The 25,975-nt window shown below is 50.3% G+C and overlaps 5 non-coding genes across 5 annotated transcripts; all 5 read left to right on the top strand.

Moving 5' to 3' along the window:
* The first annotated feature begins 742 nt into the window (after positions 1–742).
* Positions 743–813, top strand: TRNAG-GCC (transfer RNA glycine (anticodon GCC)). Its single transcript has one exon. It is a non-coding gene; the product is annotated as a tRNA-Gly (tRNA).
* Positions 814–11,457: 10,644 nt separating this feature from the next.
* On the top strand, positions 11,458–11,528 carry TRNAG-GCC (transfer RNA glycine (anticodon GCC)). The gene has a single exon. It is a non-coding gene; the product is annotated as a tRNA-Gly (tRNA).
* Positions 11,529–11,923: 395 nt separating this feature from the next.
* Positions 11,924–11,994, top strand: TRNAG-GCC (transfer RNA glycine (anticodon GCC)). Its single transcript has one exon. It is a non-coding gene; the product is annotated as a tRNA-Gly (tRNA).
* A 4,822-nt stretch (positions 11,995–16,816) lies between these two features.
* On the top strand, positions 16,817–16,887 carry TRNAG-GCC (transfer RNA glycine (anticodon GCC)). The gene has a single exon. It is a non-coding gene; the product is annotated as a tRNA-Gly (tRNA).
* Positions 16,888–17,282: 395 nt separating this feature from the next.
* On the top strand, positions 17,283–17,353 carry TRNAG-GCC (transfer RNA glycine (anticodon GCC)). The gene has a single exon. It is a non-coding gene; the product is annotated as a tRNA-Gly (tRNA).
* The last annotated feature ends 8,622 nt before the right edge of the window (positions 17,354–25,975 follow it).

Genomic DNA, 25,975 nt, shown 5'->3' with positions numbered 1-25,975 from the left:
GTACAGTTTCACTGTACGACGCTGTATCTACGGAGAGACAAGCGCGTCGGTGGTTCAGTGGTAGAATACTCGCCTGCCACGCGGGTGGCCCGGATTCGATTCCCGGCCGACGCAGTTGACTTTTTATTTGCTTCAAAGTGAACCACTGGAGCGTGCACATCATACTGATTAGTTTTATTTGACTCTTACAGCACTCGCTCATCCACTCCGTTGTATGTCATAGCCTTGTGTTAGTGCAGTTTCACTGTACGACGCTGTATCTACGGAGAGACAAGCGCGTCGGTGGTTCAGGGGTAGAATACTCGCCTGCCTCGCGGGTTGCCCGGGTTCGATTCCCGGCCGGCGCAGTTGACTTTTTATTTGCTTCAAAGTGAACCACTGGAGCGTGCACATCATACTGATTAGTTTTATTTTACTCTTACAGCACTCGCTCATCCACTCCGTTGTATGTCATAGCCTTGTGTCAGTACAGTTTCACTGTACGACGCTGTATCTACGGAGAGACAAGCGCGTCGGTGGTTCAGTGGTAGAATACTCGCCTGCCACGCGGGTGGCCCGGATTCGATTCCCGGCCGACGCAGTTGACTTTTCATTTGCTTCAAAGTGAACCGCTGGAGCGTGCACATCATACTGATTAGTTTTATTTGACTCTTACAGCACTCGCTCATCCACTCCGTTGTATGTCATAGCCTTGTGTCAGTACAGTTTCACTGTACGACGCTGTATCTACGGAGAGACAAGCGCGTCGGTGGTTCAGTGGTAGAATACTCGCCTGCCACGCGGGTGGCCCGGGTTCGATTCCCGGCCGACGCAGTTGACTTTTTATTTGCTTCAAAGTGAACCACTGGAGCGTGCACATCATACTGATTAGTTTTATTTGACTCTTACAGCACTCGCTCATCCACTCCGTTGTATGTCATAGCCTTGTGTCAGTACAGTTTCACTGTACGACGCTGTATCTACGGAGAGACAAGCGCGTCGGTGGTTCAGTGGCAGAATACTCGCCTGCCACGCGGGTGGCCCGGGTTCGATTCCCGGCCGACGCAGTTGACTTTTTATTTGCTTCAAAGTGAACCACTGGAGCGTGCACATCATACTGATTAGTTTTATTTGACTCTTACAGCACTCGCTCATCCACTCCATTGTGTATCATAGCCTTGTGTCAGTACAGTTTCACTGTACGACGCTGTATCTACGGAGAGACAAGCGCGTCGGTGGTTCAGTGGTAGAATACTCGCCTGCCACGCGGGTGGCCCGGGTTCGATTGCCGGCCGACGCAGTTGACTTTTTATTTGCTTCAAAGTGAACCACTGGAGCGTGCACATCATACTGATTAGTTTTATTTGACTCTTACAGCACTCGCTCATCCACTCCGTTGTATGTCATAGCCTTGTGTCAGTACAGTTTCACTGTACGACGCTGTATCTACGGAGAGACAAGCGCGTCGGTGGTTCAGTGGTAGAATACTCGCCTGCCACGCGGGTGGACCGGATTCGATTCCCGGCCGACGCAGTTGACTTTTTATTTGCTTCAAAGTGAACCACTGGAGCGTGCACATCATACTGATTAGTTTTATTTGACTCTTACAGCACTCGCTCATCCACTCCGTTGTATGTCATAGCCTTGTGTCAGTACAGTTTCACTGTACGACGCTGTATCTACGGAGAGACAAGCGCGTCGGTGGTTCAGTGGTAGAATACTCGCCTGCCACACGGGTGGCCCGGATTCGATTCCCGGCCGACCCAGTTGACTTTTTATTTGCTTCAAAGTGAACCACTGGAGCGTGCACATCATACTGATTAGTTTTATTTGACTCTTACAGCACTCGCTCATCCACTGCGATGTCTGTCATAGCCTTGTGTCAGTACAGTTTCACTGTACGACGCTGTATCTACGGAGAGACAAGTGCGTCGGTGGTTCAGTGGTAGAATACTCGCCTGCCAAGCGGGTGGCCCGGATTCGATTCCCGGCCGACGCAGTTGACTTTTTATTTGCTTCAAAGTGAACCACTGGAGCGTGCACATCATACTGATTAGTTTTATTTGACTCTTACAGCACTCGCTCATCCACTCCGTTGTATGTCATAGCCTTGTGTCAGTACAGTTTCACTGTACGACACTGTATCTACGGAGAGACAAGCGCGTCGGTGGTTCAGTGGTAGAATACTCGCCTGCCACGCAGGTGGCCCGGATTCGATTCCCGGCCGACGCAGTTGACTTTTTATTTGCTTCAAAGTGAACCACTGGAGCGTGCACATCATACTGATTAGTTTTATTTGACCCTTACAGCACTCGCTCATCCACTCCGTTGTATGCCATAGCCTTGTGTCAGTACAGTTTCACTGTACGACGCTGTATCTACGGAGAGACAAGCGCGTCGGTGGTTCAGTGGTAGAATACTCGCCTGCCACGCGGGTGGCCCGGGTTCGATTCCCGTCCGACGCAGTTGACTTTTTATTTGCTTCAAAGTGAACCACTGGAGCGTGCACATCATACTGATTAGTTTTATTTGACTCTTACAGCACTCGCTCATCCACTCCGTTGTATGTCATAGCCTTGTGTCAGTACAGTTTCACTGTACGACGCTGTATCTACGGAGAGACAAGCGCGTCGGTGGTTCAGTGGTAGAATACTCGCCTGCCACACGGGTGGCCCGGATTCGATTCCCGGCCGACCCAGTTGACTTTTTATTTGCTTCAAAGTGAACCACTGGAGCGTGCACGTCATACTGATTAGTTTTATTTGACTCTTACAGCACTCGCTCATCCACTGCGTTGTCTGTCATAGCCTTGTGTCAGTACAGTTTCACTGTACGACGCTGTATCTACGGAGAGACAAGCGCGTCGGTGGTTCAGTGGTAGAATACTCGCCTGCCACACGGGTGGCCCGGATTCGATTCCCGGCCGACCCAGTTGACTTTTTATTTGCTTCAAAGTGAACCACTGGAGCGTGCACATCATACTGATTAGTTTTATTTGACTCTTACAGCACTCGCTCATCCACTGCGATGTCTGTCATAGCCTTGTGTCAGTACAGTTTCACTGTACGACGCTGTATCTACGGAGAGACAAGTGCGTCGGTGGTTCAGTGGTAGAATACTCGCCTGCCAAGCGGGTGGCCCGGATTCGATTCCCGGCCGACGCAGTTGACTTTTTATTTGCTTCAAAGTGAACCACTGGAGCGTGCACATCATACTGATTAGTTTTATTTGACTCTTACAGCACTCGCTCATCCACTCCGTTGTATGTCATAGCCTTGTGTCAGTACAGTTTCACTGTACGACACTGTATCTACGGAGAGACAAGCGCGTCGGTGGTTCAGTGGTAGAATACTCGCCTGCCACGCAGGTGGCCCGGATTCGATTCCCGGCCGACGCAGTTGACTTATTTGCTTCAAAGTGAACCACTGGAGCGTGCACATCATACTGATTAGTTTTATTTGACCCTTACAGCACTCGCTCATCCACTCCGTTGTATGCCATAGCCTTGTGTCAGTACAGTTTCACTGTACGACGCTGTATCTACGGAGAGACAAGCGCGTCGGTGGTTCAGTGGTAGAATACTCGCCTGCCACGCGGGTGGCCCGGGTTCGATTCCCGTCCGACGCAGTTGACTTTTTATTTGCTTCAAAGTGAACCACTGGAGCGTGCACATCATACTGATTAGTTTTATTTGACTCTTACAGCACTCGCTCATCCACTCCGTTGTATGTCATAGCCTTGTGTCAGTACAGTTTCACTGTACGACGCTGTATCTACGGAGAGACAAGCGCGTCGGTGGTTCAGTGGTAGAATACTCGCCTGCCACGCGGGTGGCGCGGGTTCGATTCCCGGCCGACGCAGTTGACTTTTTATTTGCTTCAAAGTGAACCACTGGAGCGTGCACATCATACTGATTAGTTTTATTTGACTCTTACAGCACTCGCTCATCCACTCCGTTGTATGTCATAGCCTTGTGTCAGTACAGTTTCACTGTACGACGCTGTATCTACGGAGAGACAAGCGCGTCGGTGGTTCAGTGGTAGAATACTCGCCTGCCACACGGGTGGCCCGGATTCGATTCCCGGCCGACCCAGTTGACTTTTTATTTGCTTCAAAGTGAACCACTGGAGCGTGCACATCATACTGATTAGTTTTATTTGACTCTTACAGCACTCGCTCATCCACTGCGTTGTCTGTCATAGCCTTGTGTCAGTACAGTTTCACTGTACGACGCTGTATCTACGGAGAGACAAGCGCGTCGTTGGTTCAGTGGTAGAATACTCGCCTGCCACGCGGGTGGCCCGGATTCGATTCCCGGCCGACGCAGTTGACTTTTTATTTGCTTCAAAGTGAACCACTGGAGCGTGCACATCATACTGATTAGTTTTATTTGACTCTTACAGCACTCGCTCATCCACTGCGATGTCTGTCATAGCCTTGTGTCAGTACAGTTTCACTGTACGACGCTGTATCTACGGAGAGACAAGTGCGTCGGTGGTTCAGTGGTAGAATACTCGCCTGCCAAGCGGGTGGCCCGGATTCGATTCCCGGCCGACGCAGTTGACTTTTTATTTGCTTCAAAGTGAACCACTGGAGCGTGCACATCATACTGATTAGTTTTATTTGACTCTTACAGCACTCGCTCATCCACTCCGTTGTATGTCATAGCCTTGTGTCAGTACAGTTTCACTGTACGACACTGTATCTACGGAGAGACAAGCGCGTCGGTGGTTCAGTGGTAGAATACTCGCCTGCCACGCAGGTGGCCCGGATTCGATTCCCGGCCGACGCAGTTGACTTTTTATTTGCTTCAAAGTGAACCACTTGAGCGTGCACATCATACTGATTAGTTTTATTTGACCCTTACAGCACTCGCTCATCCACTCCGTTGTATGCCATAGCCTTGTGTCAGTACAGTTTCACTGTACGACGCTGTATCTACGGAGAGACAAGCGCGTCGGTGGTTCAGTGGTAGAATACTCGCCTGCCACGCGGGTGGCCCGGGTTCGATTCCCGTCCGACGCAGTTGACTTTTTATTTGCTTCAAAGTGAACCACTGGAGCGTGCACATCATACTGATTAGTTTTATTTGACTCTTACAGCACTCGCTCATCCACTCCGTTGTATGTCATAGCCTTGTGTCAGTACAGTTTCACTGTACGACGCTGTATCTACGGAGAGACAAGCGCGTCGGTGGTTCAGTGGTAGAATACTCGCCTGCCACACGGGTGGCCCGGAGTCGATTCCCGGCCGACCCAGTTGACTTTTTATTTGCTTCAAAGTGAACCACTGGAGCGTGCACATCATACTGATTAGTTTTATTTGACTCTTACAGCACTCGCTCATCCACTGCGTTGTCTGTCATAGCCTTGTGTCAGTACAGTTTCACTGTACGACGCTGTATCTACGGAGAGACAAGCGCGTCGGTGGTTCAGTGGTAGAATACTCGCCTGCCACGCGGGTGGCCCGGATTCGATTCCTGGCCGACGCAGTTGACTTTTTATTTGCTTCAAAGTGAACCACTGGAGCGTGCACATCATACTGATTAGTTTTATTTGACTCTTACAGCACTCGCTCATCCACTCCGTTGTATGTCATAGCCTTGTGTCAGTACAGTTTCACTGTACGACGCTGTATCTACGGAGAGACAAGCGCGTCGGTGGTTCAGTGGTAGAATACTCGCCTGCCACGCGGGTGGCGCGGGTTCGATTCCCGGCCGACGCAGTTGACTTTTTATTTGCTTCAAAGTGAACCACTGGAGCGTGCACATCATACTGATTAGTTTTATTTGACTCTTACAGCACTCGCTCATCCACTCCGTTGTATGTCATAGCCTTGTGTCAGTACAGTTTCACTGTACGACGCTGTATCTACGGAGAGACAAGCGCGTCGGTGGTTCAGTGGTAGAATACTCGCCTGCCACACGGGTGGCCCGGATTCGATTCCCGGCCGACCCAGTTGACTTTTTATTTGCTTCAAAGTGAACCACTGGAGCGTGCACATCATACTGATTAGTTTTATTTGACTCTTACAGCACTCGCTCATCCACTGCGTTGTCTGTCATAGCCTTGTGTCAGTACAGTTTCACTGTACGACGCTGTATCTACGGAGAGACAAGCGCGTCGGTGGTTCAGTGGTAGAATACTCGCCTGCCTCGCGGGTTGCCCGGGTTCGATTCCCGGCCGACGCAGTTGACTTTTTATTTGCTTCAAAGTGAACCACTGGAGCGTGCACATCATACTGATTAGTTTTATTTGACCCTTACAGCACTCGCTCATCCACTCCGTTGTATGCCATAGCCTTGTGTCAGTACAGTTTCACTGTACGACGCTGTATCTACGGAGAGACAAGCGCGTCGGTGGTTCAGTGGTAGAATACTCGCCTGCCACGCGGGTGGCCCGGGTTCGATTCCCGTCCGACGCAGTTGACTTTTTATTTGCTTCAAAGTGAACCACTGGAGCGTGCACATCATACTGATTAGTTTTATTTGACTCTTACAGCACTCGCTCATCCACTCCGTTGTATGTCATAGCCTTGTGTCAGTACAGTTTCACTGTACGACGCTGTATCTACGGAGAGACAAGCGCGTCGGTGGTTCAGTGGTAGAATACTCGCCTGCCACACGGGTGGCCCGGATTCGATTCCCGGCCGACGCAGTTGACTTTTTATTTGCTTCAAAGTGAACCACTGGAGCGTGCACATCATACTGATTAGTTTTATTTGACTCTTACAGCACTCGCTCATCCACTCCGTTGTATGTCATAGCCTTGTGTCAGTACAGTTTCACTGTACGACGCTGTATCTACGGAGAGACAAGCGCGTCGGTGGTTCAGTGGTAGAATACTCGCCTGCCACACGGGTGGCCCGGATTCGATTCCCGGCCGACCCAGTTGACTTTTTATTTGCTTCAAAGTGAACCACTGGAGCGTGCACATCATACTGATTAGTTTTATTTGACTCTTACAGCACTCGCTCATCCACTGCGTTGTCTGTCATAGCCTTGTGTCAGTACAGTTTCACTGTACGACGCTGTATCTACGGAGAGACAAGCGCGTCGTTGGTTCAGTGGTAGAATACTCGCCTGCCACGCGGGTGGCCCGGATTCGATTCCCGGCCGACGCAGTTGACTTTTTATTTGCTTCAAAGTGAACCACTGGAGCGTGCACATCATACTGATTAGTTTTATTTGACTCTTACAGCACTCGCTCATCCACTGCGATGTCTGTCATAGCCTTGTGTCAGTACAGTTTCACTGTACGACGCTGTATCTACGGAGAGACAAGTGCGTCGGTGGTTCAGTGGTAGAATACTCGCCTGCCAAGCGGGTGGCCCGGATTCGATTCCCGGCCGACGCAGTTGACTTTTTATTTGCTTCAAAGTGAACCACTGGAGCGTGCACATCATACTGATTAGTTTTATTTGACTCTTACAGCACTCGCTCATCCACTCCGTTGTATGTCATAGCCTTGTGTCAGTACAGTTTCACTGTACGACACTGTATCTACGGAGAGACAAGCGCGTCGGTGGTTCAGTGGTAGAATACTCGCCTGCCACGCAGGTGGCCCGGATTCGATTCCCGGCCGACGCAGTTGACTTTTTATTTGCTTCAAAGTGAACCACTTGAGCGTGCACATCATACTGATTAGTTTTATTTGACCCTTACAGCACTCGCTCATCCACTCCGTTGTATGCCATAGCCTTGTGTCAGTACAGTTTCACTGTACGACGCTGTATCTACGGAGAGACAAGCGCGTCGGTGGTTCAGTGGTAGAATACTCGCCTGCCACGCGGGTGGCCCGGGTTCGATTCCCGTCCGACGCAGTTGACTTTTTATTTGCTTCAAAGTGAACCACTGGAGCGTGCACATCATACTGATTAGTTTTATTTGACTCTTACAGCACTCGCTCATCCACTGCGTTGTCTGTCATAGCCTTGTGTCAGTACAGTTTCACTGTACGACGCTGTATCTACGGAGAGACAAGCGCGTCGGTGGTTCAGTGGTAGAATACTCGCCTGCCTCGCGGGTTGCCCGGGTTCGATTCCCGGCCGACGCAGTTGACTTTTTATTTGCTTCAAAGTGAACCACTGGAGCGTGCACATCATACTGATTAGTTTTATTTGACCCTTACAGCACTCGCTCATCCACTCCGTTGTATGCCATAGCCTTGTGTCAGTACAGTTTCACTGTACGACGCTGTATCTACGGAGAGACAAGCGCGTCGGTGGTTCAGTGGTAGAATACTCGCCTGCCACGCGGGTGGCCCGGGTTCGATTCCCGTCCGACGCAGTTGACTTTTTATTTGCTTCAAAGTGAACCACTGGAGCGTGCACATCATACTGATTAGTTTTATTTGACTCTTACAGCACTCGCTCATCCACTCCGTTGTATGTCATAGCCTTGTGTCAGTACAGTTTCACTGTACGACGCTGTATCTACGGAGAGACAAGCGCGTCGGTGGTTCAGTGGTAGAATACTCGCCTGCCACACGGGTGGCCCGGATTCGATTCCCGGCCGACCCAGTTGACTTTTTATTTGCTTCAAAGTGAACCACTGGAGCGTGCACATCATACTGATTAGTTTTATTTGACTCTTACAGCACTCGCTCATCCACTGCGTTGTCTGTCATAGCCTTGTGTCAGTACAGTTTCACTGTACGACGCTGTATCTACGGAGAGACAAGCGCGTCGGTGGTTCAGTGGTAGAATACTCGCCTGCCACGCGGGTGGCCCGGATTCGATTCCCGGCCGACGCAGTTGACTTTTTATTTGCTTCAAAGTGAACCACTGGAGCGTGCACATCATACTGATTAGTTTTATTTGACTCTTACAGCACTCGCTCATCCACTCCGTTGTATGTCATAGCCTTGTGTCAGTACAGTTTCACTGTACGACGCTGTATCTACGGAGAGACAAGCGCGTCGGTGGTTCAGTGGTAGAATACTCGCCTGCCACGCGGGTGGCGCGGGTTCGATTCCCGGCCGACGCAGTTGACTTTTTATTTGCTTCAAAGTGAACCACTGGAGCGTGCACATCATACTGATTAGTTTTATTTGACTCTTACAGCACTCGCTCATCCACTCCGTTGTATGTCATAGCCTTGTGTCAGTACAGTTTCACTGTACGACGCTGTATCTACGGAGAGACAAGCGCGTCGGTGGTTCAGTGGTAGAATACTCGCCTGCCACACGGGTGGCCCGGATTCGATTCCCGGCCGACCCAGTTGACTTTTTATTTGCTTCAAAGTGAACCACTGGAGCGTGCACATCATACTGATTAGTTTTATTTGACTCTTACAGCACTCGCTCATCCACTGCGTTGTCTGTCATAGCCTTGTGTCAGTACAGTTTCACTGTACGACGCTGTATCTACGGAGAGACAAGCGCGTCGTTGGTTCAGTGGTAGAATACTCGCCTGCCACGCGGGTGGCCCGGATTCGATTCCCGGCCGACGCAGTTGACTTTTTATTTGCTTCAAAGTGAACCACTGGAGCGTGCACATCATACTGATTAGTTTTATTTGACTCTTACAGCACTCGCTCATCCACTGCGATGTCTGTCATAGCCTTGTGTCAGTACAGTTTCACTGTACGACGCTGTATCTACGGAGAGACAAGTGCGTCGGTGGTTCAGTGGTAGAATACTCGCCTGCCAAGCGGGTGGCCCGGATTCGATTCCCGGCCGACGCAGTTGACTTTTTATTTGCTTCAAAGTGAACCACTGGAGCGTGCACATCATACTGATTAGTTTTATTTGACTCTTACAGCACTCGCTCATCCACTCCGTTGTATGTCATAGCCTTGTGTCAGTACAGTTTCACTGTACGACACTGTATCTACGGAGAGACAAGCGCGTCGGTGGTTCAGTGGTAGAATACTCGCCTGCCACGCAGGTGGCCCGGATTCGATTCCCGGCCGACGCAGTTGACTTTTTATTTGCTTCAAAGTGAACCACTTGAGCGTGCACATCATACTGATTAGTTTTATTTGACCCTTACAGCACTCGCTCATCCACTCCGTTGTATGCCATAGCCTTGTGTCAGTACAGTTTCACTGTACGACGCTGTATCTACGGAGAGACAAGCGCGTCGGTGGTTCAGTGGTAGAATACTCGCCTGCCACGCGGGTGGCCCGGGTTCGATTCCCGTCCGACGCAGTTGACTTTTTATTTGCTTCAAAGTGAACCACTGGAGCGTGCACATCATACTGATTAGTTTTATTTGACTCTTACAGCACTCGCTCATCCACTCCGTTGTATGTCATAGCCTTGTGTCAGTACAGTTTCACTGTACGACGCTGTATCTACGGAGAGACAAGCGCGTCGGTGGTTCAGTGGTAGAATACTCGCCTGCCACACGGGTGGCCCGGAGTCGATTCCCGGCCGACCCAGTTGACTTTTTATTTGCTTCAAAGTGAACCACTGGAGCGTGCACATCATACTGATTAGTTTTATTTGACTCTTACAGCACTCGCTCATCCACTGCGTTGTCTGTCATAGCCTTGTGTCAGTACAGTTTCACTGTACGACGCTGTATCTACGGAGAGACAAGCGCGTCGGTGGTTCAGTGGTAGAATACTCGCCTGCCACGCGGGTGGCCCGGATTCGATTCCTGGCCGACGCAGTTGACTTTTTATTTGCTTCAAAGTGAACCACTGGAGCGTGCACATCATACTGATTAGTTTTATTTGACTCTTACAGCACTCGCTCATCCACTCCGTTGTATGTCATAGCCTTGTGTCAGTACAGTTTCACTGTACGACGCTGTATCTACGGAGAGACAAGCGCGTCGGTGGTTCAGTGGTAGAATACTCGCCTGCCACGCGGGTGGCGCGGGTTCGATTCCCGGCCGACGCAGTTGACTTTTTATTTGCTTCAAAGTGAACCACTGGAGCGTGCACATCATACTGATTAGTTTTATTTGACTCTTACAGCACTCGCTCATCCACTCCGTTGTATGTCATAGCCTTGTGTCAGTACAGTTTCACTGTACGACGCTGTATCTACGGAGAGACAAGCGCGTCGGTGGTTCAGTGGTAGAATACTCGCCTGCCACACGGGTGGCCCGGATTCGATTCCCGGCCGACCCAGTTGACTTTTTATTTGCTTCAAAGTGAACCACTGGAGCGTGCACATCATACTGATTAGTTTTATTTGACTCTTACAGCACTCGCTCATCCACTGCGTTGTCTGTCATAGCCTTGTGTCAGTACAGTTTCACTGTACGACGCTGTATCTACGGAGAGACAAGCGCGTCGGTGGTTCAGTGGTAGAATACTCGCCTGCCACGCGGGTGGCCCGGATTCGATTCCCGGCCGACGCAGTTGACTTTTTATTTCCTTCAAAGTGAACCACTGGAGCGTGCACATCATACTGATTAGTTTTATTTGACTCTTACAGCACTCGCTCATCCACTCCGTTGTATGTCATAGCCTTGTGTCAGTACAGTTTCACTGTACGACGCTGTATCTACGGAGAGACAAGCGCGTCGGTGGTTCAGTGGTAGAATACTCGCCTGCCACGCGGGTGGCCCGGGTTCGATTCCCGGCCGACGCAGTTGACTTTTTATTTGCTTCAAAGTGAACCACTGGAGCGTGCACATCATACTGATTAGTTTTAATTGACTCTTACAGCACTCGCTCATCCACTCCGTTGTATGTCATAGCCTTGTGTCAGTACAGTTTCACTGTACGACGCTGTATCTACGGAGAGACAAGCGCGTCGGTGGTTCAGTGGTAGAATACTCGCCTGCCACGCGGGTGGCCCGGATTCGATTCCCGGCCGACGCAGTTGACTTTTTATTTGCTTCAAAGTGAACCACTGGAGCGTGCACATCATACTGATTAGTTTTATTTGACTCTTACAGCACTCGCTCATCCACTCCGTTGTATGTCATAGCCTTGTGTCAGTACAGTTTCACTGTACGACGCTGTATCTACGGAGAGACAAGCGCGTCGGTGGTTCAGTGGTAGAATACTCGCCTGCCACGCGGGTGGCCCGGGTTCGATTCCCGGCCGACGCAGTTGACTTTTTATTTGCTTCAAAGTGAACCACTGGAGCGTGCACATCATACTGATTAGTTTTATTTGACTCTTACAGCACTCGCTCATCCACTCCGTTGTATGTCATAGCCTTGTGTCAGTACAGTTTCACTGTACGACGCTGTATCTACGGAGAGACAAGCGCGTCGGTGGTTCAGTGGTAGAATACTCGCCTGCCACGCGGGTGGACCGGATTCGATTCCCGGCCGACGCAGTTGACTTTTTATTTGCTTCAAAGTGAACCACTGGAGCGTGCACATCATACTGATTAGTTTTATTTGACTCTTACAGCACTCGCTCATCCACTCCGTTGTATGTCATAGCCTTGTGTCAGTACAGTTTCACTGTACGACGCTGTATCTACGGAGAGACAAGCGCGTCGGTGGTTCAGTGGTAGAATACTCGCCTGCCACACGGGTCGCCCGGATTCGATTCCCGGCCGACCCAGTTGACTTTTTATTTGCTTCAAAGTGAACCACTGGAGCGTGCACATCATACTGATTAGTTTTATTTGACTCTTACAGCACTCGCTCATCCACTGCGTTGTCTGTCATAGCCTTGTGTCAGTACAGTTTCACTGTACGACGCTGTATCTACGGAGAGACAAGCGCGTCGGTGGTTCAGTGGTAGAATACTCGCCTGCCACGCGGGTGGCCCGGATTCGATTCCCGGCCGACCCAGTTGACTTTTTATTTGCTTCAAAGTGAACCACTGGAGCGTGCACATCATACTGATTAGTTTTATTTGACTCTTACAGCACTCGCTCATCCACTCCGTTGTATGTCATAGCCTTGTGTCAGTACAGTTTCACTGTACGACACTGTATCTACGGAGAGACAAGCGCGTCGGTGGTTCAGTGGTAGAATACTCGCCTGCCACGCAGGTGGCCCGGATTCGATTCCCGGCCGACGCAGTTGACTTTTTATTTGCTTCGAAGTGAACCACTGGAGCGTGCACATCATACTGATTAGTTTTATTTGACCCTTACAGCACTCGCTCATCCACTCCGTTGTATGCCATAGCCTTGTGTCAGTACAGTTTCACTGTACGATGCTGTATCTACGGAGAGACAAGCGCGTCGGTGGTTCAGTGGTAGAATACTCGCCTGCCACGCGGGTGGCCCGGGTTCGATTCCCGTCCGACGCAGTTGACTTTTTATTTGCTTCAAAGTGAACCACTGGAGCGTGCACATCATACTGATTAGTTTTATTTGACTCTTACAGCACTCGCTCATCCACTCCGTTGTATGTCATAGCCTTGTGTCAGTACAGTTTCACTGTACGACGCTGTATCTACGGAGAGACAAGCGCGTCGGTGGTTCAGTGGTAGAATACTCGCCTGCCACACGGGTGGCCCGGATTCGATTCCCGGCCGACCCAGTTGACTTTTTATTTGCTTCAAAGTGAACCACTGGAGCGTGCACATCATACTGATTAGTTTTATTTGACCCTTACAGCACTCGCTCATCCACTCCGTTGTATGCCATAGCCTTGTGTCAGTACAGTTTCACTGTACGACGCTGTATCTACGGAGAGACAAGCGCGTCGGTGGTTCAGTGGTAGAATACTCGCCTGCCACGCGGGTGGCCCGGGTTCGATTCCCGTCCGACGCAGTTGACTTTTTATTTGCTTCAAAGTGAACCACTGGAGCGTGCACATCATACTGATTAGTTTTATTTGACTCTTACAGCACTCGCTCATCCACTCCGTTGTATGTCATAGCCTTGTGTCAGTACAGTTTCACTGTACGACGCTGTATCTACGGAGAGACAAGCGCGTCGGTGGTTCAGTGGTAGAATACTCGCCTGCCACACGGGTGGCCCGGATTCGATTCCCGGCCGACCCAGTTGACTTTTTATTTGCTTCAAAGTGAACCACTGGAGCGTGCACATCATACTGATTAGTTTTATTTGACTCTTACAGCACTCGCTCATCCACTGCGTTGTCTGTCATAGCCTTGTGTCAGTACAGTTTCACTGTACGACGCTGTATCTACGGAGAGACAAGCGCGTCGGTGGTTCAGTGGTAGAATACTCGCCTGCCACGCGGGTGGCCCGGATTCGATTCCCGGCCGACGCAGTTGACTTTTTATTTGCTTCAAAGTGAACCACTGGAGCGTGCACATCATACTGATTAGTTTTATTTGACTCTTACAGCACTCGCTCATCCACTCCGTTGTATGTCATAGCCTTGTGTCAGTACAGTTTCACTGTACGACGCTGTATCTACGGAGAGACAAGCGCGTCGGTGGTTCAGTGGTAGAATACTCGCCTGCCACGCGGGTGGCGCGGGTTCGATTCCCGGCCGACGCAGTTGACTTTTTATTTGCTTCAAAGTGAACCACTGGAGCGTGCACATCATACTGATTAGTTTTATTTGACTCTTACAGCACTCGCTCATCCACTCCGTTGTATGTCATAGCCTTGTGTCAGTACAGTTTCACTGTACGACGCTGTATCTACGGAGAGACAAGCGCGTCGGTGGTTCAGTGGTAGAATACTCGCCTGCCACACGGGTGGCCCGGATTCGATTCCCGGCCGACCCAGTTGACTTTTTATTTGCTTCAAAGTGAACCACTGGAGCGTGCACATCATACTGATTAGTTTTATTTGACTCTTACAGCACTCGCTCATCCACTGCGTTGTCTGTCATAGCCTTGTGTCAGTACAGTTTCACTGTACGACGCTGTATCTACGGAGAGACAAGCGCGTCGTTGGTTCAGTGGTAGAATACTCGCCTGCCACGCGGGTGGCCCGGATTCGATTCCCGGCCGACGCAGTTGACTTTTTATTTGCTTCAAAGTGAACCACTGGAGCGTGCACATCATACTGATTAGTTTTATTTGACTCTTACAGCACTCGCTCATCCACTGCGATGTCTGTCATAGCCTTGTGTCAGTACAGTTTCACTGTACGACGCTGTATCTACGGAGAGACAAGTGCGTCGGTGGTTCAGTGGTAGAATACTCGCCTGCCAAGCGGGTGGCCCGGATTCGATTCCCGGCCGACGCAGTTGACTTTTTATTTGCTTCAAAGTGAACCACTGGAGCGTGCACATCATACTGATTAGTTTTATTTGACTCTTACAGCACTCGCTCATCCACTCCGTTGTATGTCATAGCCTTGTGTCAGTACAGTTTCACTGTACGACACTGTATCTACGGAGAGACAAGCGCGTCGGTGGTTCAGTGGTAGAATACTCGCCTGCCACGCAGGTGGCCCGGATTCGATTCCCGGCCGACGCAGTTGACTTTTTATTTGCTTCAAAGTGAACCACTTGAGCGTGCACATCATACTGATTAGTTTTATTTGACCCTTACAGCACTCGCTCATCCACTCCGTTGTATGCCATAGCCTTGTGTCAGTACAGTTTCACTGTACGACGCTGTATCTACGGAGAGACAAGCGCGTCGGTGGTTCAGTGGTAGAATACTCGCCTGCCACGCGGGTGGCCCGGGTTCGATTCCCGTCCGACGCAGTTGACTTTTTATTTGCTTCAAAGTGAACCACTGGAGCGTGCACATCATACTGATTAGTTTTATTTGACTCTTACAGCACTCGCTCATCCACTCCGTTGTATGTCATAGCCTTGTGTCAGTACAGTTTCACTGTACGACGCTGTATCTACGGAGAGACAAGCGCGTCGGTGGTTCAGTGGTAGAATACTCGCCTGCCACACGGGTGGCCCGGAGTCGATTCCCGGCCGACCCAGTTGACTTTTTATTTGCTTCAAAGTGAACCACTGGAGCGTGCACATCATACTGATTAGTTTTATTTGACTCTTACAGCACTCGCTCATCCACTGCGTTGTCTGTCATAGCCTTGTGTCAGTACAGTTTCACTGTACGACGCTGTATCTACGGAGAGACAAGCGCGTCGGTGGTTCAGTGGTAGAATACTCGCCTGCCACGCGGGTGGCCCGGATTCGATTCCTGGCCGACGCAGTTGACTTTTTATTTGCTTCAAAGTGAACCACTGGAGCGTGCACATCATACTGATTAGTTTTATTTGACTCTTACAGCACTCGCTCATCCACTCCGTTGTATGTCATAGCCTTGTGTCAGTACAGTTTCACTGTACGACGCTGTATCTACGGAGAGACAAGCGCGTCGGTGGTTCAGTGGTAGAATACTCGCCTGCCACGCGGGTGGCGCGGGTTCGATTCCCGGCCGACGCAGTTGACTTTTTATTTGCTTCAAAGTGAACCACTGGAGCGTGCACATCATACTGATTAGTTTTATTTGACTCTTACAGCACTCGCTCATCCACTCCGTTGTATGTCATAGCCTTGTGTCAGTACAGTTTCACTGTACGACGCTGTATCTACGGAGAGACAAGCGCGTCGGTGGTTCAGTGGTAGAATACTCGCCTGCCACACGGGTGGCCCGGATTCGATTCCCGGCCGACCCAGTTGACTTTTTATTTGCTTCAAAGTGAACCACTGGAGCGTGCACATCATACTGATTAGTTTTATTTGACTCTTACAGCACTCGCTCATCCACTGCGTTGTCTGTCATAGCCTTGTGTCAGTACAGTTTCACTGTACGACGCTGTATCTACGGAGAGACAAGCGCGTCGGTGGTTCAGTGGTAGAATACTCGCCTGCCACGCGGGTGGCCCGGATTCGATTCCCGGCCGACGCAGTTGACTTTTTATTTCCTTCAAAGTGAACCACTGGAGCGTGCACATCATACTGATTAGTTTTATTTGACTCTTACAGCACTCGCTCATCCACTCCGTTGTATGTCATAGCCTTGTGTCAGTACAGTTTCACTGTACGACGCTGTATCTACGGAGAGACAAGCGCGTCGGTGGTTCAGTGGTAGAATACTCGCCTGCCACGCGGGTGGCCCGGGTTCGATTCCCGGCCGACGCAGTTGACTTTTTATTTGCTTCAAAGTGAACCACTGGAGCGTGCACATCATACTGATTAGTTTTAATTGACTCTTACAGCACTCGCTCATCCACTCCGTTGTATGTCATAGCCTTGTGTCAGTACAGTTTCACTGTACGTCGCTGTATCTACGGAGAGACAAGCGCGTCGGTGGTTCAGTGGTAGAATACTCGCCTGCCACGCGGGTGGCCCGGATTCGATTCCCGGCCGACGCAGTTGACTTTTTATTTGCTTCAAAGTGAACCACTGGAGCGTGCACATCATACTGATTAGTTTTATTTGACTCTTACAGCACTCGCTCATCCACTCCGTTGTATGTCATAGCCTTGTGTCAGTACAGTTTCACTGTACGACGCTGTATCTACGGAGAGACAAGCGCGTCGGTGGTTCAGTGGTAGAATACTCGCCTGCCACGCGGGTGGCCCGGGTTCGATTCCCGGCCGACGCAGTTGACTTTTTATTTGCTTCAAAGTGAACCACTGGAGCGTGCACATCATACTGATTAGTTTTATTTGACTCTTACAGCACTCGCTCATCCACTCCGTTGTATGTCATAGCCTTGTGTCAGTACAGTTTCACTGTACGACGCTGTATCTACGGAGAGACAAGCGCGTCGGTGGTTCAGTGGTAGAATACTCGCCTGCCACGCGGGTGGACCGGATTCGATTCCCGGCCGACGCAGTTGACTTTTTATTTGCTTCAAAGTGAACCACTGGAGCGTGCACATCATACTGATTAGTTTTATTTGACTCTTACAGCACTCGCTCATCCACTCCGTTGTATGTCATAGCCTTGTGTCAGTACAGTTTCACTGTACGACGCTGTATCTACGGAGAGACAAGCGCGTCGGTGGTTCAGTGGTAGAATACTCGCCTGCCACACGGGTCGCCCGGATTCGATTCCCGGCCGACCCAGTTGACTTTTTATTTGCTTCAAAGTGAACCACTGGAGCGTGCACATCATACTGATTAGTTTTATTTGACTCTTACAGCACTCGCTCATCCACTGCGTTGTCTGTCATAGCCTTGTGTCAGTACAGTTTCACTGTACGACGCTGTATCTACGGAGAGACAAGCGCGTCGGTGGTTCAGTGGTAGAATACTCGCCTGCCACGCGGGTGGCCCGGATTCGATTCCCGGCCGACCCAGTTGACTTTTTATTTGCTTCAAAGTGAACCACTGGAGCGTGCACATCATACTGATTAGTTTTATTTGACTCTTACAGCACTCGCTCATCCACTCCGTTGTATGTCATAGCCTTGTGTCAGTACAGTTTCACTGTACGACACTGTATCTACGGAGAGACAAGCGCGTCGGTGGTTCAGTGGTAGAATACTCGCCTGCCACGCAGGTGGCCCGGATTCGATTCCCGGCCGACGCAGTTGACTTTTTATTTGCTTCGAAGTGAACCACTGGAGCGTGCACATCATACTGATTAGTTTTATTTGACCCTTACAGCACTCGCTCATCCACTCCGTTGTATGCCATAGCCTTGTGTCAGTACAGTTTCACTGTACGATGCTGTATCTACGGAGAGACAAGCGCGTCGGTGGTTCAGTGGTAGAATACTCGCCTGCCACGCGGGTGGCCCGGGTTCGATTCCCGTCCGACGCAGTTGACTTTTTATTTGCTTCAAAGTGAACCACTGGAGCGTGCACATCATACTGATTAGTTTTATTTGACTCTTACAGCACTCGCTCATCCACTCCGTTGTATGTCATAGCCTTGTGTCAGTACAGTTTCACTGTACGACGCTGTATCTACGGAGAGACAAGCGCGTCGGTGGTTCAGTGGTAGAATACTCGCCTGCCACACGGGTGGCCCGGATTCGATTCCCGGCCGACCCAGTTGACTTTTTATTTGCTTCAAAGTGAACCACTGGAGCGTGCACATCATACTGATTAGTTTTATTTGACTCTTACAGCACTCGCTCATCCACTGCGTTGTCTGTCATAGCCTTGTGTCAGTACAGTTTCACTGTACGACGCTGTATCTACGGAGAGACAAGCGCGTCGGTGGTTCAGTAGTAGAATACTCGCCTGCCACGCGGGTGGCCCGGGTTCGATTCCCGGCCGACGCAGTTGACTTTTTATTTGCTTCAAAGTGAACCACTGGAGCGTGCACATCATACTGATTAGTTTTATTTGACTCTTACAGCAATCGCTCATCCACTCCGTGGTCTGTCATAGCCTTGTGTCAGTACAGTTTCACTCTACGACGCTGTATCTACGGAGAGACAAGCGCGTCGGTGGTTCAGTGGTAGAATACTCGCCTGCCCCGCGGGTGGCCCGGATTCGATTCCCGGCCGACGCAGTTGACTTTTTATTTGCTTCAAAGTGAACCACTGGAGCGTGCACATCATACTGATTAGTTTTATTTGACTCTTACAGCAATCGCTCATCCACTCCCTGGTCTGTCATAGCCTTGTGTCAGTACAGTTTCACTGTACGACGCTGTATCTACGGAGAGACAAGCGCGTCGGTGGTTCAATGGTAGAATACTCGGCTGCCACGCGGGTGGCCCGGATTCGATTCCCGGCCGACGCAGTTGACTTTTTATTTGCTTCAAAGTGAACCACTGGAGCGTGCACATCATACTGGTTAGTTTTATTTGACTCTTACAGCACTCGCTCATCCACTCCGTTGTATGTCATAGCCTTGTGTCAGTACAGTTTCACTGTACGACGCTGTATCTACGGAGAGACAGGTGCGTCGGTGGTTCAGTGGTAGAATACTCGCCTGCCACGCGGGTGGCCCGTATTCGATTCCCGGCTGACGCAGTTGACTTTTTATTTGCTTCAAAGTGAACCACTGGAGCGTGCACATCGTACTGATTAGTTTTATTTGACTCTTACAGCACTCGCTCATCCACTCCGTTGTATGTCATAGCCTTGTGTCAGTACAGTTTCACTGTACGACGCTGTATCTACGGAGAGACAAGCGCGTCGGTGGGTCAGTGGTAGAATACTCGCCTGCCACGCGGGTGGCCCGGATTCGATTCCCGGCCGACGCAGTTGACTTTTTATTTGCTTCAAAGTGAACCACTGGAGCGTGTACATCATACTGATTAGTTTTATTTGACTCTTACAGCACTCGCTCATCCACTCCGTTGTATGTCATAGCCTTGTGTCAGTACAGTTTCACTGTACGACGCTGTATCTACGGAGAGACAAGCGCGTCGGTGGTTCAGTGGTAGAATACTCGCCTGCCACGCGGGTGGCCCGGATTCGATTCCCGGCCGACGCAGTTGACTTTTTATTTGCTTCAAAGTGAACCACTGGAGCGTGCACATCATACTGATTAGTTTTATTTGACTCTTACAGCACTCGCTCATCCACTCCGTTGTATGTCATAGCCTTGTGTCAGTACAGTTTCACTGTACGACGCTGTATCTACGGAGAGACAGGCGCGTCGGTGGTTCAGTGGTAGAATACTCGCCTGCCACGCGGGTGGCCCGTATTCGATTCCCGGCCGACGCAGTTGACTTTTTATTTGCTTCAAAGTGAACCACTGGAGCGTGCACATCGTACTGATTAGTTTTATTTGACTCTTACAGCACTCGCTCATCCACTCCGTTGTATGTCATAGCCTTATGTCAGTACAGTTTCACTGTACGACGCTGAATCTACGGAGAGACAAGCGCGTCGGTGGTTCAGTGGTAGAATACTTGCCTGCCACGCGGGTGGCCCGGATTCGATTCCCGGCCGACGCAGTTGACTTTTTATTTGCTTCAAAGTGAACCACTGGAGCGTGTACATCATACTGATTAGTTTTATTTGACTCTTACAGCACTCGCTCATCCACTCCGTTGTATGTCATAGCCTTGTGTCAGTACAGTTTCACTGTACGACGCTGTATCTACGGAGAGACAAGCGCGTCGGTGGTTCAGTGGTAGAATACTCGCCTGCCACGCGGGTGGCCCGAGTTCGATTCCCGGCCGACGCAGTTGACTTTTTATTTGCTTCAAAGTGAACCACTGGAGCGTGCACATCATACTGATTAGTTTTATTTGACTCTTACAGCACTCGCTCATCCACTCCGTTGTATGTCATAACCTTGTGTCAGTACAGTTTCACTGTACGACGCTGTATCTACGGAGAGACAAGCGCGTCGGTGGTTCAGTGGTAGAATAATCGCCTGCCATGCGGGTGGCCCGGATTCGATTCCCGGCCGACGCAGTTGACTTTTTATTTGCTTCAAAGTGAACCACTGGAGCGTGCACATCATACTGATTAGTTTTATTTGACTCTTACAGCACTCGCTCATCCACTCCGTTGTATGTCATAGCCTTGTGTGAGTACAGTTTCACTGTACGACGCTGTATCTACGGAGAGACAAGCGCGTCGGTGGTTCAGTGGTAGAATACTCGCCTGCCACGCGGGTGGCCCGGATTCGATTCCCGGCCGACGCAGTTGACTTTTTATTTGCTTCAAAGTGAACCAGTGGAGCGTGCACATCATACTGATTAGTTTTATTTGACTCTTACAGCACTCGCTCATCCACTCCGTTGTATGTCATAGCCTTGTGTCAGTACAGTTTCACTGTACGACGCTGTATCTACGGAGAGACGAGCGCGTTGGTGGTTCAGTGGTAGAATACTCGCCTGCCACGAGGGTGGCCCGGAGTCGATTCCCGGCCGACGCAGTTGACTTTTTATTTGCTTCAAAGTGAACCACTGGAGCGTGCACATCATACTGATTAGTTTTATTTGACTCTTACAGCACTCGCTCATCCACTCCGTTGTATGTCATAGCCTTGTGTCAGTACAGTTTCACTGTACGACGCTGTATCTACGGAAAGACAGGCGCGTCGGTGGTTCAGTGGTAGAATACTCGCCTGCCACGAGGGTGGCCCGGAGTCGATTCCCGGCCGACGCAGTTGACTTTTTATTTGCTTCAAAGTGAACCACTGGAGCGTGCACATCATACTGATTAGTTTTATTTGACTCTTACAGCACTCGCTCATCCACTCCGTTGTATGTCATAGCCTTGTGTCAGTACAGTTTCACTGTACGACGCTGTATCTACGGAGAGACAAGCGCGTCGGTGGTTCAGTGGTAGAATACACGCCTGCCACGCGGGTGGCCCGGGTTCGATTCCCGGCCGACTCAGTTGACTTTTTATTTGCTTCAAAGTGAACCACTGGAGCGTGCACATCATACTGATTAGTTTTATTTGACTCTTACAGCACTCGCTCATCCACTCCGTTGTATGTCATAGCCTTGTGTCAGTACAGTTTCACTGTACGACGCTGTATCTACGGAGAGACAAGCGCGTCGGTTGTTCAGTGGTAGAATACTTGCCTGCCACGCGGGTGGCCCGGATTCGATTCCCGGCCGACGCAGTTGACTTTTTATTTGCTTCAAAGTGAACCACTGGAGCGTGCACATCATACTGATTAGTTTTATTTGACTCTTACAGCACTCGCTCATCCACTCCGTTGTATGTCATAGCCTTGTGTCAGTAGAGTTTCACTGTACGACGCTGTATCTACGGAGAGACAAGCGCGTCGGTGGTTCAGTGGTAGACATTCTATTTCCGGCCACCGTAGTGAACGGTCGCAGAATGATGTGCTCCAGCGGAGCGGCGATAGCGGCCCTTTCCAGCCGCGGAAACAGGCTCGACGACATGAACGACAGCGAGTATCAGATTATTCTGCCTACTTTGCCTACCGGACGCGTTGTTTTTAACACGCTTTTTTTGCACGGTGATGTGCGAGTCAGGCCATACAGGGTCGATGATTTCCGCGACGCCCTTGCCAACGCTGGTGCGCTCCCCGACGTTGTGGCGTTGGGGGCGTATCAGATCAACCATGTTTGGGCGGTCACGTTTAGCTGCACAGAAGCAACGAAGAAATTGGCGGCTTTTAAGGAACTCAATGTTAAGGGACGCCGTTGCCTTATTATCGATCCCGAAGACCAACAGGTGAAGCTGCGACTTCACTGGATGTTGCACGGTGTGGCAGACGACGACATCCGGACGGCTTTTGCTGCTTTTGGGAATGTGACCGAGGTGACCCGGGAGAGGTGGAGAGTTCAAGGCGTCAAGGAGAAGGGGTCCACCACGAGGACTGTGCTCCTGAAATTAAAACCCGGCATTAAGGTCGACGACTTACCTCACCAGCTGCGAGTAGCCGGAGAGCTAGCCCTTGTCGTGGTGCCTGGGCGAGCGATGCTGTGCCTGCGCTGCCGCGGTACCGGTCAGGTTCGACGAGAATGTAAGGTACCGCGTTGTCCAAAGTGTAGACGCTACGGACATGACGAGGCTGCCTGTGTGCTTTCGTACGCTTCGGCCGCGGGACATGGAACTACGGAACGGTCGGCAGAGCTCACCATGGACGTAGTCGAGGCGGAGGAGGCGGCGAAAGGTGCCGGAGAAGTGAGAACGCAGACACGGGAGACAGATTCGTCGGTGGACTCGGCAGAAAACAGCAATGCTGCGAGAGAGGTGGGGAGAGCAGACACGAAACCTGAGCTCCCTAGCAATGAGGAAGGCACGTCACTGGAGCCGGCGAATGGTATGGAACAGGATAATGGGGAGGAGCACTCGGACACCAGCGGTGTTCGTAAGCCAGGCGTCCCAGCCCCAGCCAAGCGATCCCACACGCAGTCCGAACCCGAAGGTAACCAGGCGTCAGCCCCCAGCGTCGACGAGCCACCAGCAAAAACGGGGCAATCCCGGCGGTCCACGCTACGTCCCAGGCCCAACATTTCATCGGAGATACGGGCAGCGGATAAAGTGCCCCCGCTGCCGGGTCAGCCACTCGCACCGGACGGGGATGGATCCAATGACGGCGTCTAGCAACGCGCTAGACGGGAAAGGTAAGCACCATGCTTTCGGTCTCTTCACCCTTGATGAAAATGGCGCCCGAAACCAACTTAAGAGCAGCCACGTTAAATGTCAGAGGATTGGCCGGCAAAAAGAAGCAGAGCCAGGTGCACCGGCTCTTAACTGACCACGATGTTGACGTGCTTGACGTGCAAGAAACTAAGGTTGATGGGGATGAAGAGACCGGGAGCATGGTGCGACGTTTCACGGCAAGATTTTACGCCATTGTTAGCCACGCAGTTGGGACATCGGCCGGGTGTGTATTGTTTGTCAAAAAGCTGCCTGGTCTGGTTGTAAAGGGCTACTCTTCATGCTCTTCTGGACGGTGGGTTGTGGCTGATTGTGGATACAGCGGTGTTGAGTGGCGCATTATTTGTGTGTACGCTCCTAACTGTGTGGAAGAAAGAACAGTGTTTTTCGAGAATCTTATGCAGCAGTTAAGTACGGAAAGGCAGGTAGTATTGGTGGGCGATTTTAACTGTGTGCTGAATGCTCGAGACAAAACCAGCACACGCGGATTCAGAGACAAGAGCGCGGAAATGTTATGCCAGTTAATAAGCGAATGGAATATGGAGGATGTGGCTGATTGCGTGGAAGGACCGCGTGCCGTTCAGTACACGCACTTCCAAGGTTCTAGCCACGCGCGTTTGGACAGAATTTACGCGTCGCTGGATTTGATTCATTCATGCAATGAATACGGAGTGGTGCCTATGACATTCACGGATCACTGTTTGGTGCAATGCTTATTCGGCACCAAAAAACGAAGCAATGCATTTAGCTGGGAGTTATGGAAATTGAACAATAAATTGCTTAATGATGATGCCTTTAGACGCGTGGTATTGAATGAATTGATTAAAGTGAGGCCAGGGACCTTGCTCGAAATCTGGAAACAGTGGGAGTTGTGCAAGGAACAGAAAAAAATTAAAGCCATTGACAGATCAAGTTGCCTGGTGTACGAGAAGAAAATTACAGAAACCCAGCTTAAGGCTTTGCTTGCAAAACTACACGAACAGGAATGTGAGGCACCCGGCAGATGGATAGAGGATATTCGAAAAATAAAAGAACAAATTAACTTGATAGAAGAAGACAGATACCAAGGAGCGTTAGTGCGTGCAAGAGCGGAAAAATTGGCCATGGATGAGACGCCGACAAAAAGATGTTTGGGAATAGAAAAAGCAAATGCAAGGCGAAATCACGTGGCAGAGGTAGATTGGGGAGGACGCACAGAAACCGATAACGAAGGAATCGCGAAAGCTTTCTGGGAGTATTATGAAGATCTATTTTCGTCCCTAGAGGTTTATTTGGACCGTTTTAAAGAATCCTTTCTTGACGCGATGCCAAAAATTGACGAGGAACAAAAAGAAAGACTGGAGCGGCCAATAAGCGAAAAAGAAGTGCAGCAGGCAATAGAAAATTTAAACCCAGGGAAATCACCCGGGCCTGATGGCCTGAGTGCGGCTTTTTATAAAGTGTTCAAGGAACAGCTATCTCCTTTGTTGTGTGCCTTATTTAATGAAGCGTATGAACGGAAGGCACTGCCTGCGTCTTTCGGATCGTCGCACGCAGTACTTATTCCGAAAACTGACCAACCAGATAAGCTTAGGCAGTTGTCGTCTTACAGGCCCATTGCTCTGACAAACGTTGATTACAAGATTTATATGAAGGTGCTTGCTGGCAGACTACAAACGGTTATATGCGAACTAGTGGGCCCTCACCAAACGTGCGGTATCAAAGGGCGATCTATCTTTCAGAACATTCACAACGCGCGGAGTGTGCTCGAATGCTGCGATGCAACTCATGCATGGGTTGCGTTACTGCAGTTGGACTTGGAGAAAGCTTTTGATTGTGTGGCACATACTATTCTGTTCAGTATATTAGACTATGTTAATGTCGGCTCTGTTATTCGAGAGGGAGTGGCCTTGGCGTACCGTAACTGCACTACGAGATTAATTGTCAATAAGTCACTGGGGGCCCCCATCAACGTACGACGTTCGGTGCGCCAAGGTTGCCCCCTCAGCCCTCTTTTGTTCGGCATTTATATTGAAACATTGTGTTTAAGCATCCTACAAAACAATGACATTGATGGCTTTCGACTGCAGGAGTCAGAAGTCAAATTGCTGGCTTACGCAGATGACGTCGCGGTTTTTTGTGTGAATAAAGAGAGTATAAAGAGGACAGTGGATGTGGTAAAACATTTTAGCAAAGTCACAGGGAGTAAAGTTAACTGGGGTAAGTGCTTGGGATT

This window comes from Amblyomma maculatum, chromosome 4 (assembly GCF_055883805.1).
Source record: "Amblyomma maculatum isolate TAMU_Amacu chromosome 4, ASM5588380v1, whole genome shotgun sequence".
Classification (NCBI taxonomy): domain Eukaryota; kingdom Metazoa; phylum Arthropoda; class Arachnida; order Ixodida; family Ixodidae; genus Amblyomma; species Amblyomma maculatum.
This window is presented reverse-complemented; position numbering and strand designations above follow the sequence as displayed.